Source organism: Sus scrofa, chromosome 1 (assembly GCF_000003025.6).
Source record: "Sus scrofa isolate TJ Tabasco breed Duroc chromosome 1, Sscrofa11.1, whole genome shotgun sequence".
Taxonomy (NCBI): Eukaryota; Metazoa; Chordata; class Mammalia; order Artiodactyla; family Suidae; genus Sus; species Sus scrofa.
In genome coordinates, this window is record NC_010443.5 from 171,758,012 (window position 1) to 171,774,358 (window position 16,347).

Here is a 16,347-nt window from a genome sequence, read left to right on the forward strand (position 1 = left end):
ATCCCTGGCCTCCCTCAGTATGTTAAGGATTCATTGTTGCCACAAGCTGCAGCATAGGTTTCAGAAGTGGCTTGGATCCAGTGTTGCTGTGGCTGTGGTGTAGGCTAGCAGCTGCAGCTCCGATTTAGACCCTACTTCCATATGCTGCATAAAAAAAGAAAAAAAAGTGTCAGACAAAGAAATTTTGGTACCTTATAATTAACTTTAATTTAAACAAATCAATATTTTATATTTAATTTACACTTTTCTATATTTCTTGATTATGTCTGTTACTAAAGCTGAAAAGCAATATAAATTAAAACATGGAAAATTCTAATTACATTTTAGGTATATATAATTTTGATTTATAATTAATCTAAGCCTAAGTGACCACACTGTGCTAAAGGGAATTGAAATCATTGTGGAAATACAAGGTAATTCATAAAATTATTCTGTTCTGTTAAATTGTGCCTTAAACAAGGCACAATTTTGAAATAAATAACTGTGTTTCTGTGGCATTTCCTCTCCAAATGCAATAATTAAATTCTTAAAAAAATAAACTTTTATTATAACCTTTATAACCTTTATTATGACACCATATTATTTTCTAACCAAATTTTTAAAATATCCAAGCAGCTCAGAAAATCTTATGTAGACAGTAGTTCATTTGCACAATTAATTATAACTTCTTTCATTATTCCATTCTCCTAGTATACATCTCTGAAATTCCAAGTAAGTAGCAGTATAGTATATTGAAATATCTATTATTTTGCCTTATGTTTGGTCCTCTTGCATGTGATTATATAATTATTTAGAGACATCTGCATTGCCTGTAGAACAAACGGTATTATTAGAGCAAATTGCTTAAAAAAAAAAAGTCAGGTTAATGTTTAGTTTTTACTCAAAAACTCTTGAGGCTCACATCACAGATAAACCCATTCATTTAAAAATTTTGTTTTTATTGTTGTTTTGGAAAAGAAATTACTTGACAATAAAGTAATGAGAATGAGGTAAGGATAATATAGTTTATTACACTCTTTTTATTCCATAGAATAGAAAGGGGAAGGAGTTATAAAGTATTTATAGAGCCTCATATGAGGGCATTAGACTTGGGAAGATTCATACCATTTATTTTGGAGACAAAATAAATCAAGGGAAGGCTGTCTTCTGATGTTGCCAGCAGCAGTGAGATGTATGAAAGTGAACCCCAATACCTGAAGACTGCCTATGACATGCTGAAGTGGGTGACAAATTGCCTGTATTGTGTAACCATGTGAAATGTATTCTGATTTCTGTGAAGAGTGGCTTTTGACAATGACCTGCATGGGATCCATGAAATATCTTGCAGAAGTCATTCCTATATTAGATGTATGTATACCATATGGTAAAAATATGAAAACGTAATACACACACACACACACACACACACACACCCCACACTCCTCACTATTTTTATTCTCTTTAGAAGAATATTATAGTCAAGTAGAAAAACTTTACCATACTCGGTACTTCTTTTTTCTTCAAGGAATATCCTAACTAGGAATAGTTCTTTGTATTTGAAATGAACTTTTCATATTTCCAAAATAAGGAGGCAATACTAATTTTTCCATCTTTTCATGGAATTCCTTCATTTATGTTTGTATTCTTATAAAATTTTACCTATTAGTCTCATAATGTTTGCCATACTGTTACTTTGATATTTTTAGGCAATGAGTATTTTTTCATTTCAATCATTATCAGCAATAAAAGTTATATTTTTGATCTATATTCATCAAAGACATTGGCCAATAGTTTTCTTTTTTGGTGATATCTTTGTCTGGTTTTGGAATTAGGGTGATGGTGGCATCATAGAATGTCTTTGGGAGTATTCCTTCTTCTTCAACCTTTTGGAAAACTCTAAGGAGGATAGATATAAGTTCCTCTTTGAACATTTGGTAGAATTTGCCTGTGAAGCCATCTGGTCCTGGACTTATAGATGCAAAAATTCTCAACAAAATTTTAGCTAACCGAATCCAACAATATATCAAAAAGATCGTATACCACGACCAGGTGGGATTCATCCCAGGTTCACAAGGATGATTCAACATATGCAAATCAATCAACATCATACACCACATTAACAGAAGAAAAGTCAAAAACCACATGATAATCTCAATAGATGCAGAAAAAGCATTTGACAAAGTCCAACATACATTCATGATCAAAATTCTTACCAAAGTGGGAATAGAGGTATCATTCCTTAACATAATTAAAGCTATTTATGACAAATCCACAGCAAATATAATACTCAGTGGAGAAAAGCTGAAAGCCTTCCCACTAAAATCTGGAACAAGACAATGATGCCCACTCTCACTACTGTTATTCAACATAGTATTGGAAGTCCTAGCCACAGCAATCAGACAAACAAAAGAAATAAAAGGCATCAAAACAGGAAGAGAAGAGATAAAATTGTCACTGTATGCAGATGATATGATACTAAATATAGAAAATCCTAAGGACTCAACCCAAAAACTACTTGAACTGATTAATAAATTCAGCAGAGTAGCAGGATGTAAGCTTAACATTCAGAAATCAATCACATTTCTGCATAGTAACAATGAAATACTAGAAAAGGAATGCAGAAATACAATACCTTTTAAAATTGCACCCCCAAAAAATCAAATACCTGGCAATACACCTGACCAAGGAGGTAAAGGACTTATAGGCCAAGAACTATAAAACATTAATCAGGGAAATTAAAAGGATTCAAAGAAACGGAAAGATATTCCATGCTCCTGGGTTGGACAAATTAATATTGTAAAAATGGCCATACTACCCAAAGCAATCTACAGATTCAATGCAATCCCTATCCAACTACCCATGACATTTTTCACAGAACTAAAACAAACAATCCAAAAATTTATATGGAACCACAAAAGACCCAGCATTGCCAAAGCAATCCTGAGGAACAAAACCCAAGCAGGAGGCATCTCTCTCCCAGACTTCAGGCAATATTACAAAGCCACAGTCATCAAGACAGTGTGGTACTGGTACCAAAACAGACATACAGATCAATGGAACAGAATAGAGAACCCAGAAATAAACCCTGACACACTATGGTCAATTAATCTTTGACAAAGGAGGCAAGAGCATAAAATGGGAAAAAAAGACAGTCTCTTCAGCAAGAATTGCTGGGAAACCTCGACTGCTGCATGCAAATGAATGAAAGTAGAACACACCCTCACGCCATGCACAAAAATACACTCAAAATGGCTGAAAGACTTAAATGTAAGACAAGACACCATCAAGCTCCTGGAAGAGAACATAGGTAAAACATTCTCTGACATCAACCTCAGGACTATTTTCTCAGGTCAGTCTCCCAAGGCAATAGAAATAAGAGCAAAGATAAACCAATGGGACCTAATCAAACTGAAAAGCTTTTGCATAGCAAAGGAAACCAAAAAGAAAACAAAAAGACAACTTTCAGAATGGGAGAAAATAGTTTCAAATGATGCAACAGACAAGGGCTTAATCTCTAGAATATACAAGCAATTTATACAACTCAACAGCACAAAAGCCAACAACCCAATGGAAAAATGGGCAAAAGACCTGAATAGACATTTATCCAAGGAAGATATGCAGATGGCCAGCAAACACATGAGAAAATGCTCAACATCCCTGAGTATTAGAGAAATGCAAATCAAAACTACCATGAGATACCATCTCACACCAGTCAGAATGGGTGTCATCAGTAAGTCCACAAGTAACAATGCTGGAGGGGGGTGTGGAGAAAACGCAGCCCTCCTGCACTGTTGGTGGGAATGTAAGCTGGTACAATCACTATGGAGAACAGTATGAAGGTCCCTTGGAAATCTATATGCAGAACTACCATATGACCCAGCAGTCCACTCTTGGGCATATATCCGGACAAATCTCTACTTAAAAAAGACACCTGCCTCTGCATGTTCACTGCAGCACTATTCACAAGAACCAAGACATGGAAACAACCCAAATGTCCATCGACAGATGATTGGATTAGGAAGAAGTGGTATATATATACACAATGGAATACTACTCAGCCATCAAAAAGAACAAAATAATGCCCTTTGCAGCAACATGGATGGAACTAGAGACTCTCATCCTGAGTGAAGTAAGTCAGAAAGAGAAAGACAAATACCATATGATATCACTTATAACTGGAATCTAATATACAGTACAAATGAACGTTTCCACAGAGAAGAAAATCATAGACTTGGAGAATAGACTTGCAGCTGCCCAGGGGGAGAGCATGGGAGTGGGAGGGATCAGGAGCTTGGGGTTAACAGATTCAAACTATTGCTCTTAGAATGGATTTACAATGAGATCCTGCTGTGTAGCATTGAGAACTATGTCTAGATACTTCCATCAAAACACAACAATGGGAGGAAAAACTTTGTATACATGTATGTGTAACTTGGTCCTCATGCTGTACAGTGGAAAAAAAAAATAAATAAAAATTTTAAAAAGTAAAAAAACTTAGTTAACCACCAAGTTGCTGAATTGTGCATTAAGTTTTGGTTTTTAAAATCTGTTACTTTTCTGATGACAAGATTTAATAATTTCTACAGAATTTGAACTTTTTTTTTTTAGCAGATCTGCTAAATCTCCCATACGCATTTGTAAGATGTTACTACATTAAAAGCAATACATAATAAAACATCTACATCTGCTCAGCCAAATTTGAAATGTCAATTGTTTTACTTTAATCCTTGACACAAGTTACCGATCAGAGCCTAATTATAATTGATTTATTTAATCTTTCAGCTCAATTATATCATAAGGTTATTTTTCTATTTTACATATGCTACACAGGTGACGGAATAGAACTCAAATTGGTACAAGATACTAGAGCTTGCAACTTCTAAGTTATCATTGGTTCTATTACATCATGCTATCTCTTATTAGAGGCCATAGCAGTAAATTTTATTTATTTATTTATTTTTAATCTTTTTAAGGCCACACCCATGGCATATGAAGTCTCCCAGGCTAGGGGTCAACCTGGAGCTGTAGTCACTGGGCTACACCACAGCCATAGTAACACAGTACCCAACTGCATCTGTGACCTACACCACAGCTCATGGCTACGCTGGATCCTTAACCCACTGAGCAAGGCCAGGGATGGAACTTGCACCCTCATGGATGCTAGTCAGATTCATTCCCACTGAGCCACAATGAGAACTCTGTAAATTTTAAAAGAGTTTTCAAATTTTAGACATCAAAATGAGATGTTACCATAAGCATTACATGAAATCTATAATATGTAGGTTTGTGGCATGTAAGTATTTTAAAATTCTGGTATTTCAGTTTTTAGACTAATGTATTATGCTAGGATAGTATATACCTGTGTGATGTCCAATATTCAAAAATTGTGAATATTGTGCCAATATTTAAAGGATGAAAAAAAAAATCTGTTTTCCTCCTGAATCTTTTTTAGGCTGTGGGATTTTTCCTTACAGTCTCAAGATGGCTATTTCAATTTCAGTCATTGCAATCAAGTCTTAAGTTGGAGAAGATATAAAGAGAGAAAAGTAAAGAATTGAATGTAAAAGTTCATCTCTCTCAGGATAGAAATGGATGATAGAGATAGATGACAGATAGATGATAGACAATAGATAATAAATGCATGCATATATAATACATTCACATACACGTAAACATATTATATAATATTGATATATATGCATATATATATATATATCATCAGAGACTTCTGCAAATATTTAATGGTCAGAACTATGTCATCTGTTGCTCCAATTGTAGAATAAAGAAAAGTGGTTTTATTTGAAAACAAAATTTGATATATATCAGTGAGAAAAAATGAGGGAAAAAAATATGGGTAGGAAACATACAATAACTATCAAATGTTACAGAATCATATATGCATTTTTCATACCCAAAGTACTATAAATAGTGGGTAGGTTGAACAACAATATTAATTAAATATAATTTCTTTTGCAATTGAACATAATCAGCCTTATTATATTTGAGTTATCATGGAGTCTAATCACACCTTAAAATATTCTAAGGAAGTGGCTTACTGTATTATGCATAAGGAAGAAAACGCAGAATATTTTTCTTACCCCACTTCTAAAAAGCCTGAACAAATTTCAGATACTCTGCAGCAAAGTAGGAAACTGACAATTTTCAGATTAACTCTGAAATAGATGCTGATATAGGAAGGCTTTGCTGGGGACATAAAATTGCCTTTGATTTTTTGGTTCTTTCCTTTCACTGTCTTCCACCTTGAGTTAATAGCTAAATCTTATCTATTTTACTTTCACAATATTCCCTGAATTCATGTCTTCTGTCTTTACTACTATAAATGTCCTAGTTTCTCTCTCTGTCTCCAGCCAGGCAAGTATGTTATAAACTGATGATCTCAAATACATCAATAGATGTCTCATAATAAAAGTCTCGACTCAAGTGCATAGTTCTCTTTATTTCAGGATTTCCTAGAGTTTTTCTTCTTACCAACAACTCTTGAGAATCTCTGAGGGAAGATTATAATGTTTCTCAAATATATGTTGTCAGAAAACAAAGTATCCCTCACATTACCTAACTCAGGTTGGGCTACTTGCTGCATGACTGGCCAATAAGGTGAATGAAAATATGTGAGGCAAGAAGAGTGACTTTGAGAACACTAGCTAACTGAAAAGATGGCAGACTAGTGTCCTTCAAAATCATCTTACCATTTCCAGTAGGCAAAGGGCTATTAAAGGCAGCATGAGGAGTTACCGTTGTAGCTCAGTGGTAAGGAGTCTGACTAGTATCCATGAGGATGCAGGTTCGACCCCTGGCCTAGCTCAGTGGGTTAAGGATCCATCTTTGCCATGAGCTATAGTGTAGGTCACAGACATGGCTCAGATCTGGCATTGCTGTGGCTATGGCATAGGCCAGCAGCTACAGTTCTGATTCAACCCCTAGCCTGAGAACTTCCATATGCCACAGGTGCAGCCCTAAAAAGACATAAATAAATAAATAAATAAATAAATAAATAAATAAGAAAATGCAGCTGAGGGAGGGGGCTGCTTGTGCACAATTCTCAGATCAGTTGGCATCAAGGTGAAGTTTCAACCACCAAATTTCTGGTTTCAACCAGCCTGGAGTCTATGAGCTTGCAGTCAGCAGTTTGCTTCAGGGATCTGCTTCCTGTACAAACAACTTAGGAATGTGTGTCAGATATATATACACACACATTATATGTGTATCTCTCAGGGAACTGGGAGTTTGGTAACTTTTTGTGTCTGGCTTATAGTCTAAATTGTTAACCAGTTTCCCAGGCCAACAGCTATTTTTTGTTTCTACATCTTCACATTTCCTAATCATTAACTCTTTTTTGTTGGTAAGTTTTATTTAATTTTTTTGAAGTATAATAGATGTAAAGGTGTACAATATAGTGCTTCACAATTTTTAAAGGTTAGGCCCTACTTATATTTATTATAAAATACTGGTTATATTCCCTGTGTTGTACAATATATCCTTGTAGCTTATTTTATACATTAGCCTGTATCATTTAATTCCCCTCCCCCTTTGAAATAGACTTCCTAAGGTCTTGGAAAGTAAATGAGAAATAATAAATGAGACCACTCATTGTCTGGCACATTGATAAGCGTGCAAAATATTGCGCTGATTGATATTATTGTTTAAAAAATATCTGACACAGTACATGCTGTAAATACTCACTTTAGTCTGATTGCTTCTACCTCCAGGAAGCCTTCTCAGAAGCCCCAGAGCAGATCAGCTCTTGAGCCAGTCTTCTAAGACTCAGAGGAGGCCTGGGAGACTAAAACAAAAGGATTTTACTTCAAAAAAGAGGGACATGGGGGCATGTATGCAGTGCAGCTCCACTTTTCTTTGATACTCCTTAATCTAAAGAGGAAGAGGTTCAGAACAAGAAAGGGAATAGAATTTTGAATAGAAAGGTTAATCATAAACTTGGCAGAGGAACTTGGCTTTAGGGGGACTCAGTTTCACTCTTAACAGCCTCTTAGTAAAACAAAAACAAAAAACGTTGGACTGAACAATAGGAATAACCTTCAAATATTATTATTTTCTTTTCTTCCTCTCATACATGCTGATAATCAACTTATTTTTCTATGTAATATATTTGATTATGTTATGTATTTTCCAAAATTTTCAGTAGCCTGTTTTTAGAATAAGGCACTCAAGATAATGCAGTGTAGCTTCAATCTATATTTCCAGTTCTATTTTAGTCAGTCCTTACTTTCTTTGAATGGGTACTAAACAAAACAAAACCATCCACTGACTCTGAACAGGGCATGCTCTTTCACACTTCTGTGCTCTTGTCATTCCTCTTATCTAATTTTTTTTTTTGACCTGCTAATCTCTGTATACTAGAAACATTTAAGACAAAATAAAAAATATTTTCCTCCATTCTTAAATTGCCAAAGCATCGCTTTCCTTTGGGCTAACACAGCATACTGTTTATACTGTAAGCATAAATCATCATATTTCAACCTGAATACAATTACATATGCATATGCTCTCTTTTCTAAAATTTCAGGTGTAAGACCCATGTTTCACTCAATTGTGTATTGATGTTCTACACAGAACATAGTGAAGTACCTAACAGAAATATGTATTGTGAAATAATTTATTGAATTAAATTCAGGTTCATTCATGTGACCCCCTCCTGCTTTCATCCACTCCACAGTTAGAAGGAACATAAAGACACTAACATCCTTCATATGCCAAAAGCAGAATAGCACCTTCACAACCGATAGGAAGAATGACAAAGTTTTCATTCTCTTAAAATCTGGGTTTAGAATTTACATAAGGTTTGTGTGTAATAACTTTCTCTTCTAAAAAATAATTTCAGATGTCCAATGTAACTTGATTCAAAAAATTACTCCAAGAATTAAGGATTTTTTATGTGTATGTATTTTTAAATGTTATTAAAAAGTTGTGTCATATGACTTATTCAAGGGTATACATTAAGAAAAATGATTAAGTAAAATTAAAATCTTGTCTTGATTGAAAATTAAAAGCTTTCTCCTTCCAAATTAGCCTCACTTACAGGTATAAGAATTTCCTAAGTATGTTTTAATTCTACATGTAACTGATCATATTTTTAAATTATTCTTGAAAAGACAAAAAAGAAGGGGCTATTCTAATCTTATTAAATTAAAATTGCCATTTTAATTTCTCCCCAATTCAAGACTCACCTCCAATATCTTGACAGTACTCAGATTTAAGCATTAACTTTTTTTTTTTTTTTTTTTTTTTTTTTTTTGTCTTTTTGCCATTTCTTGGGCCGCTCCCGCGGTATAAGGAGGTTCCCAGGCTAGGGGTGGAATCAGAGCTGTAGCCACCAGCCTATGCCAGAGCCACAGCAACGCGGGATCCGAGACACGTCTGCGACCTACACCACAGCTCATGGCAACGCCAGATCATTAACCCTCTGAGCAAGGGCAGGGATCGAACCCGCAACCTCATGGTTCCTAGTCGGATTGGTTAACCACTGCGCCACGACGGGAACTCCAGCATTTACATTTATGTTGTGGTAACTGGGTCTCTTTCACATGTTACATTGTAAAAACTTTTAAAATTCATCAATCTCAGAAGTTGTCTATGACATCCAAATATATTTTGCAAAATAGGAGAAAGCCAAAGTAAATGTTGTTTTATTTTTCCTAATTAATCACTTTAAACACAATGATGCATTTTATATTATTTGTTGAGCTTCTGTGTATCTGACTTGGTATTAATGTATGTTTTATTTGTGTTGAGCAAATTAAATTATTTCAGGAGTTCCCACTGGGGCTCAGCAGTAACAAACCCAACTAGTATCCGTGAGGATGCGGGTTTGATCCCTGGCCTCACTCACTGGGTTAAGGATCTGGCATTGCCATGAGCTGTGGTGTAGGTCGCAGTCATGGCTAAGATCCCGCATTGCTGTGTCTGTGGCATAGGCTGGCAGCTGCAGCTCTGATTTGACCCCCTAGCCCAGGAGCTTTGACATACTGCAGGTGAGACCCTAAAGAAAGACCAAATTATTTTAGAAATATGTTCCAATATTGCTCTGATAAAGTTGCAGGGATATACTTCAAACAGCATAATCAGGAGATTCTGTCTTTATACATGTTCAAGTGATCACATAAATGTTTACATAGAAAAACTGATCACATTTTAAAAATTCAGTATTTAAATTTCATCTGGTCAGACCATTTATATGGGTTTTTAGAATATCATGGTAAAAATGAAGGCCTCTACTAAACATTAACAAGTTTTGCTTAACTCAAGGTACAGCTGTATGTGGAAATAATCCAGAATGCTTGTCTAAACATTCTGATGTAGTATATGAAAGAAGTCTTCCAGAATCTGTGTTTTAGCAAGCACCTCTAGATAACATTTATTAATATCAAAGTTTGGGGAGCTTTTGAATGCTTTCCACAGACATTACTTCAACCTAAGAAATACAAGTCATACTCTCTGTTGTCCTCTTCATTTTCCAAGGCAATGAAATATTTCTAGTAACCCAGTAGAAACAATAAAATTTTGCAAAACAATAGAAAATTTAAATGACTGAACAGCTGATACTTTTCATAAATTATGACCTGAAATTAAGTAAGGTGTACTTGCTGAGTTTTCATATTCTTAACATGTATTCAGTCAAAATATTGGCCCCTTAGTACTTCCTTTGGATTGACAGAAACACGAATTGGGAAAATATGTAAAATATATTTTACAGTTTACTAAAAATTGTGTACACATTACATCTGTTTTCTGATTTTTCTTTTTGTAAATAGTTGGATTTTGTAAATGAGTTCTTATAAATTATGCTGCATTAATTATAAAAGGAGAAGAAGGTTTTTTGTCCAGTAAAAATCCACCCAGAAATTTCAAAGAATTGTTATGAATTCCAGAATGGCAAATTTTACTAATGCATACCCTTTGAAACTAATTGTTACTTGATAGCATAGAATGATGCTAAAATAATTTTGCATGGAGAGAATATATTGAATATATTTTTCTCAAAAAAAAAGAGTAATGCCTTTTAAATAACAAAGGGTTTAAGCAACTTTGATGTAGAAGTTATTTATTTTATTCATAGCAAATTGATCTTGATTAAAAATAATTTGACAAGTGAGAGATTGTTACACTTCTTGTTAGTTGATTAGAGTAGTAACCAGAAATAAAATGATTAATGTAATTGAATCAATGATTGTTGGGAGAAGGAAGGAATTATTTAATATAGTGAAACAAAATCTTGTTTTTCCATTTCAAGCTTTTTGTCAAATACCGCTATTGTTTCAGTAGCACTTTGGGCCTTTTTCCTTGGAACTTTTGTTTTCTTTAAATTATTATGATACTACTTTTAGATATGGCTAAACTGTGTTTTGAATTGTGTGTCCACTTATATTTGTTATAAGTTGAAAAAAAATTATATTGATGAGGCTAAAATAAAACACAGTGATTAATAACTCATCTGTTACACAATTTTAATATTTAGAATTCTAAAAATATATACATACTAATGAGGTTTTGTTCTTAATTTGATGAAATTAAAAAAATAAAAATGTTTAGGAGTTCTCCTGTGGCACAACAGGTTAAGGATCCAGCATTTTCACTGTAGCAGCTTGGGTTGCTGCTGTGGCAGGGGTTCCATTCCTGGCCCAGGAACTTCTATATGCTTTGGGCACAGCCAAAAAAATTAAAAAATAAAATAAAATAAAAATGTCTATCACATGTTATCTTTTTTATTACAATACTATATACAAACTATTCTTAATCTAGAATGAAAAACGATATATACATCCACAATATTTGGATATCTGTCTTAAGTATGCCTCACTGATACCCAGGATTAAACATATTGCCTAGCATATATAACAAGGGCTCTTACCCATAAGTTTTTTTGAATCTGTATAATAAATATAAAAAACCTCAATATATACTCTGGTCTCACAGGACTCAAATAAAAATAGGTCTGGATCTCCATTTATTTAATAATTCATGTTTTTAAAATTTTCCCCCTAACCAGTTGTAAAGAGATAACTATTAACACGAAGATTCTAAACTCGTTGGACTATATAATGCTTTGCTGCACCATGAAAGCAGGATATCTTAATACTAAGAAAAAAGCCCACTCTCTCTACACATGCTTTAAATCACATAGTTTAACAACTTGAATCAACTGGTAAAAATATTCAACCTAGCTTGTGTTTATAGATATTACTTTATGCCACTACTAACTTGGACCATTTCAAAGTATCCCTGCTTTTCTTTTTTTTTTTATTTTTATTTCCACAATACATTATTTTTTTTTTCCTACTGTACAGCATGGTGACCCAGTTATCCCTGCTTTTCAATTTCCCTTATAAATTATATTCTTGTACTTTTTGTACTAAGCTTGTCTTTTGCTATGGAGTGAATCAATCATAGAGTATTAATAAAAAGTGGATTCAATAATTTACCTAACCTAATTATTTGTGGTCTGGAGGAATTGAGGGTATTTTAATTCAGTCTTATAAAATGAACATATTTGAGCTAAGCTTAAATCCTCACTTATTTCAAATATTAAAATTTATTCTGTTAAGAACTACAGAGCCAACTCTTGAAAAAAATACACATGTATATAGTGGAAAAATTAGTGTCTAATGATGTATATAATAGATTTTTTAAATAGTTTACATTTTTATAATTTTGTTTATTTCCCAAAGTTTCTTAAATAAATATGTATTGTTTTATAATCAGATAAAGGACAAGTTTAAAAGCCAAGCTCACTTTGGACTGTCAAAAAACTGGATAATGGGTAATAATGGAGGAACACATATACTGCCCTTAGGCATACAAAATGAGGAATCTACCATATTTAGCATGAGTGCATCTAATTGTTTATGGAGAACTCACTTATTAATTCTAATAGTATATCTGAATATTCTTTTGATTTCTATGTACATAACCATAAAATAATGATAGTTTTATTTCTTTCCAATGCTTATAACCTGTACTATCTTTTTGTTGCTTTAATGAATTTCCAAGAGTCTCCAGTGTAATGTTGACTGTAATTGGTGCTAGCAGGTACCCTTCTCTTGATTTTTGACCTCTAAAAAGATCACTTTAAAATTTTCATTAATTTTGATATATACTCTATAATTTTTGTAGACACCTATCATAAGATCTATAAAGGTCCCATCTATTCCTAATTGTTAGAGAGTTTTTATCATAAATGAATTTGAAATTGCACCAATTTTTGTTAATCTACTGAGATAAACATATGAGTTTTCTCTATTCATGTAGTAAAATAAATTGATTTTTAAATCCATTATATTTTTGTCATTTTTAAATGCATTGCTAGACTGCTCACATTGCTCACACAATCTATTTTTACTTACTTATCTATTTGCTGTTTCAGTTACTGAGAGACATCTATTTAAAATCTCCCTCAGTGATTATGGACTTGTCCAGTTCTCTTTATAGGTTTGTTAATTTCCACTGTATATATTTTGAACCTATGTTAGTTGAACACAGATTTAGAATTTTATATTTCATAGTAATATGATTATTTTTTTTTATTTCTGTGAAGTGTCCTCTTTGTTTCTTTGCGACAAAGCAAAGAAAAGCAACTCTACTTTGCTTGACATAAACCAGCTCTCTTTTGTTAATTTGTTACATGGTACATTATTCACTCACCATTTGCTTTCAAATTTTCTCTAATTTCCAATGATAGATGAGTCACATGTAAGTAGCATATATTGATATTTTAAAAATCCAGTCTGATAAAATTTTCCTTTGAAGCCTCTCTAACCAATTTCTTTTCTTCTGTTGTTTTTTTGTTTGTTTGTTTTAGGGCTGCACCTGCAGCAAATGGAGGTTCTCCGGCTAGGGGTCAAAGCAGAGCTACAGCTGCCGGTCTATACCACAGCCACAGCAATGTGGGATCCAAGCTGCATCTGCATCCTATTTGTCTTTTAATTTTTTTTTTCCTCAGCAGTTTTAGTGTGTGTGGCAAGCAGAATCCTAAAATGACCCCCATAATCCCTAGTCCCTAATGCACACACACATTCTCCCAGTTACTCAATAAACACTAGGTATTCCTGTGAGGGATTTTGCAAATGTAATTTAAGTTTCTCCTTAGCTGATCTCTAGGTAGAGAGCTCATCCAGGTGAGCCTAATATAATTCTATGATCCCTTTAAAAGCAGAACTTGTGCTCCTGTGAGTAGCAGACAGGAAGTTAGGGGTTTGAAGCAGAGAAAGGTTTGATGCCACAGTGCTTGCTTGAAAATTGAGGGGGCCATGTCGCAAGAAAGGAACATGGCTTTTTGAGAGCCTCCCTAACTTCTGGTAGCAAGGAAACAAAAAATGGCCCTACAAACAGAAGAAAACCAACCAAAAGAGTGAGCTTAGAAGCATGATCCCCTCAGAGCTTTCAGACTACCTCAGTCCAGCTGAAACCTTGACTTGGTCTTTGGTGCCTTGAAAACCTGGTAAACAGCATTGGATTTCAGATCTACAGAACTGTGAGTTAGCACATGGATGCTATTTAAGCTGTTAAGTCTGTAGTAATTTGTTATGCCACAGTAGAAGGTTAATAGAGTGTGCTATTTCTAGGTTACATTTTCTTCATAACTTTGCTGCTTGGAGTTTTTAGAGGTTCCAAAATCTGAGATACAATGACTTTCAATGATTTGGGAAAATATTCAGACATTATTATTTCACACGTGGTTTCTCATACTCTCTTCTTCCTTTATTCTCTTTCTCGTACTCTGAATAACATATTAGACATTTTCCTTGTATTCTCTATGACTTCTATTTTTTGTTCTAATTTTTATATATTTTCCCCTATTCTGCTTTATTAAATCTATTTTCTTCTGAATTATTTCCTCTGTATTTAGCCAGTGTTTTTAAGTCTTAGTCAACTATTTTGATTCTTCATTTGGTTATTGAATTTTTCAGATCTCATATTTCTGTTTATCTTTTACATTTTTTTTAGTTTTCTGCATAAATTCCCATTCTTGTCCTTTATTTCATTCAGTATAGAAAATACCACTATTTTAAGGATATGTGAGGTATCCAATATCTCTCCTCTTTATAGGAATGTTTTAATTGTTAATTGTTTTCTATTTAAGGTCTCCTCTTCTGCTATCTCTTTTATGTTCTTGTTTTTGTTCTTGCCTCTTTTTTCTTTGTGGGCCTAGTGATTTTAATATCTGTGTCCAACGTTTATTGGAAAATATCTGTAGAGCTAACTTTGAAAATTACGATGGTATTATCTTCTTCCAGGAGTATTTTGATGTACTTTTGCCAGGGGTCTATTGTAAAAAGGTAATTTAGGATCACCTTCAACTAATTTCATAATTTACATTTTCAAATATTAGCTACAGGCCATGAATCCTATTTGGGTTGACCCTTATTCCTAGGTTTCCATTTTTTAGGCTCTAACCAAAAGCAAGGAGAGTACACTAGGGATTTTTTTTCTACCCTTGATAGACCCTAGATATCAATTTCTGACACTTTACTTTTTCAAAAATCCTCAAAAGATCCTCTTGGCCTTTTGCACTCTCAATTACCCTTTCCAGCAACTTTTGGAAATGCTCAAATCTGGGTTAAACTTTCTGGTCCTCTCACTTTTACCCAGTTCTGATATGCTAATTCTTCACTATTTATCACCAATAGCATCAAACAGATGAGTTTAATAATTGTATTAATCAGGGTTCTTGAGAGAAACAAACCAATAGAATATACACATTCTTGAGAAGGGGGGAGATTGATTGATTAGTATAAGATACTGGCTCATGTATTATGGAGAGTGAGAAATTGTTGAGTCTCGAGATCTTCAGAGTGCATTGGCCAGCTGCAGAAAAAGGAATGCAGTGGTATGGTTGCGATCTGAAGGCTCGCAGCCTCCATACATAGGAAGATCTGATGTGCCAGTTCAAATCTGAAAGGAAGGAAAAAGCCATGGTCTCAGTTTGAAGGTAGTCAGACAGAGGAATTCTCTCTTAATCAGGGGAGGGTCAGCCTTTTTCTTCCATTTAGGACTTCAGTTGATTGGATGAGGTTCACCATACTAGAGGGGACAAACTACTTTATGCAGTCCCTGATTAAAATGTCAGTTTCATCCAGAAACACCCCTCCCAGGAATACCCAGAATAATGTGTGATCAAATATCTGAGTGCTCCATGGCCCAATCAAGTTTACATGTAAAATGAATCATCACAATTATTTCTCCAGCTTTTCTTCCTATATCTGAATATGAAAGTGCACATGAGTTAAATTTAAGCTAATGTTCCTATGTTTATGCAGTAAAAGCCAATTTCTTTAACATAAAAAGTTAAATCAAAAATTTGACCTTGGAGTTCCTGTTGTAGCTCAGCAGTAACAA

At 34.0% G+C, this 16,347-nt stretch overlaps 1 long non-coding RNA gene across 1 annotated transcript in view; it reads right to left on the minus strand.

The window, feature by feature from the left end:
* The window catches only part of LOC110262065, a 70,877-nt gene continuing 54,615 nt past the window's right edge, over positions 86–16,347 (minus strand). Inside the window, exons 2-3 of the long non-coding RNA XR_002346586.1 lie at positions 7,681–7,780; positions 86–144 (exon numbers count right to left, since the gene is read on the minus strand). This is a non-coding gene — a long non-coding RNA (uncharacterized LOC110262065). The remainder of the gene's footprint in view (positions 145–7,680; positions 7,781–16,347) is intronic.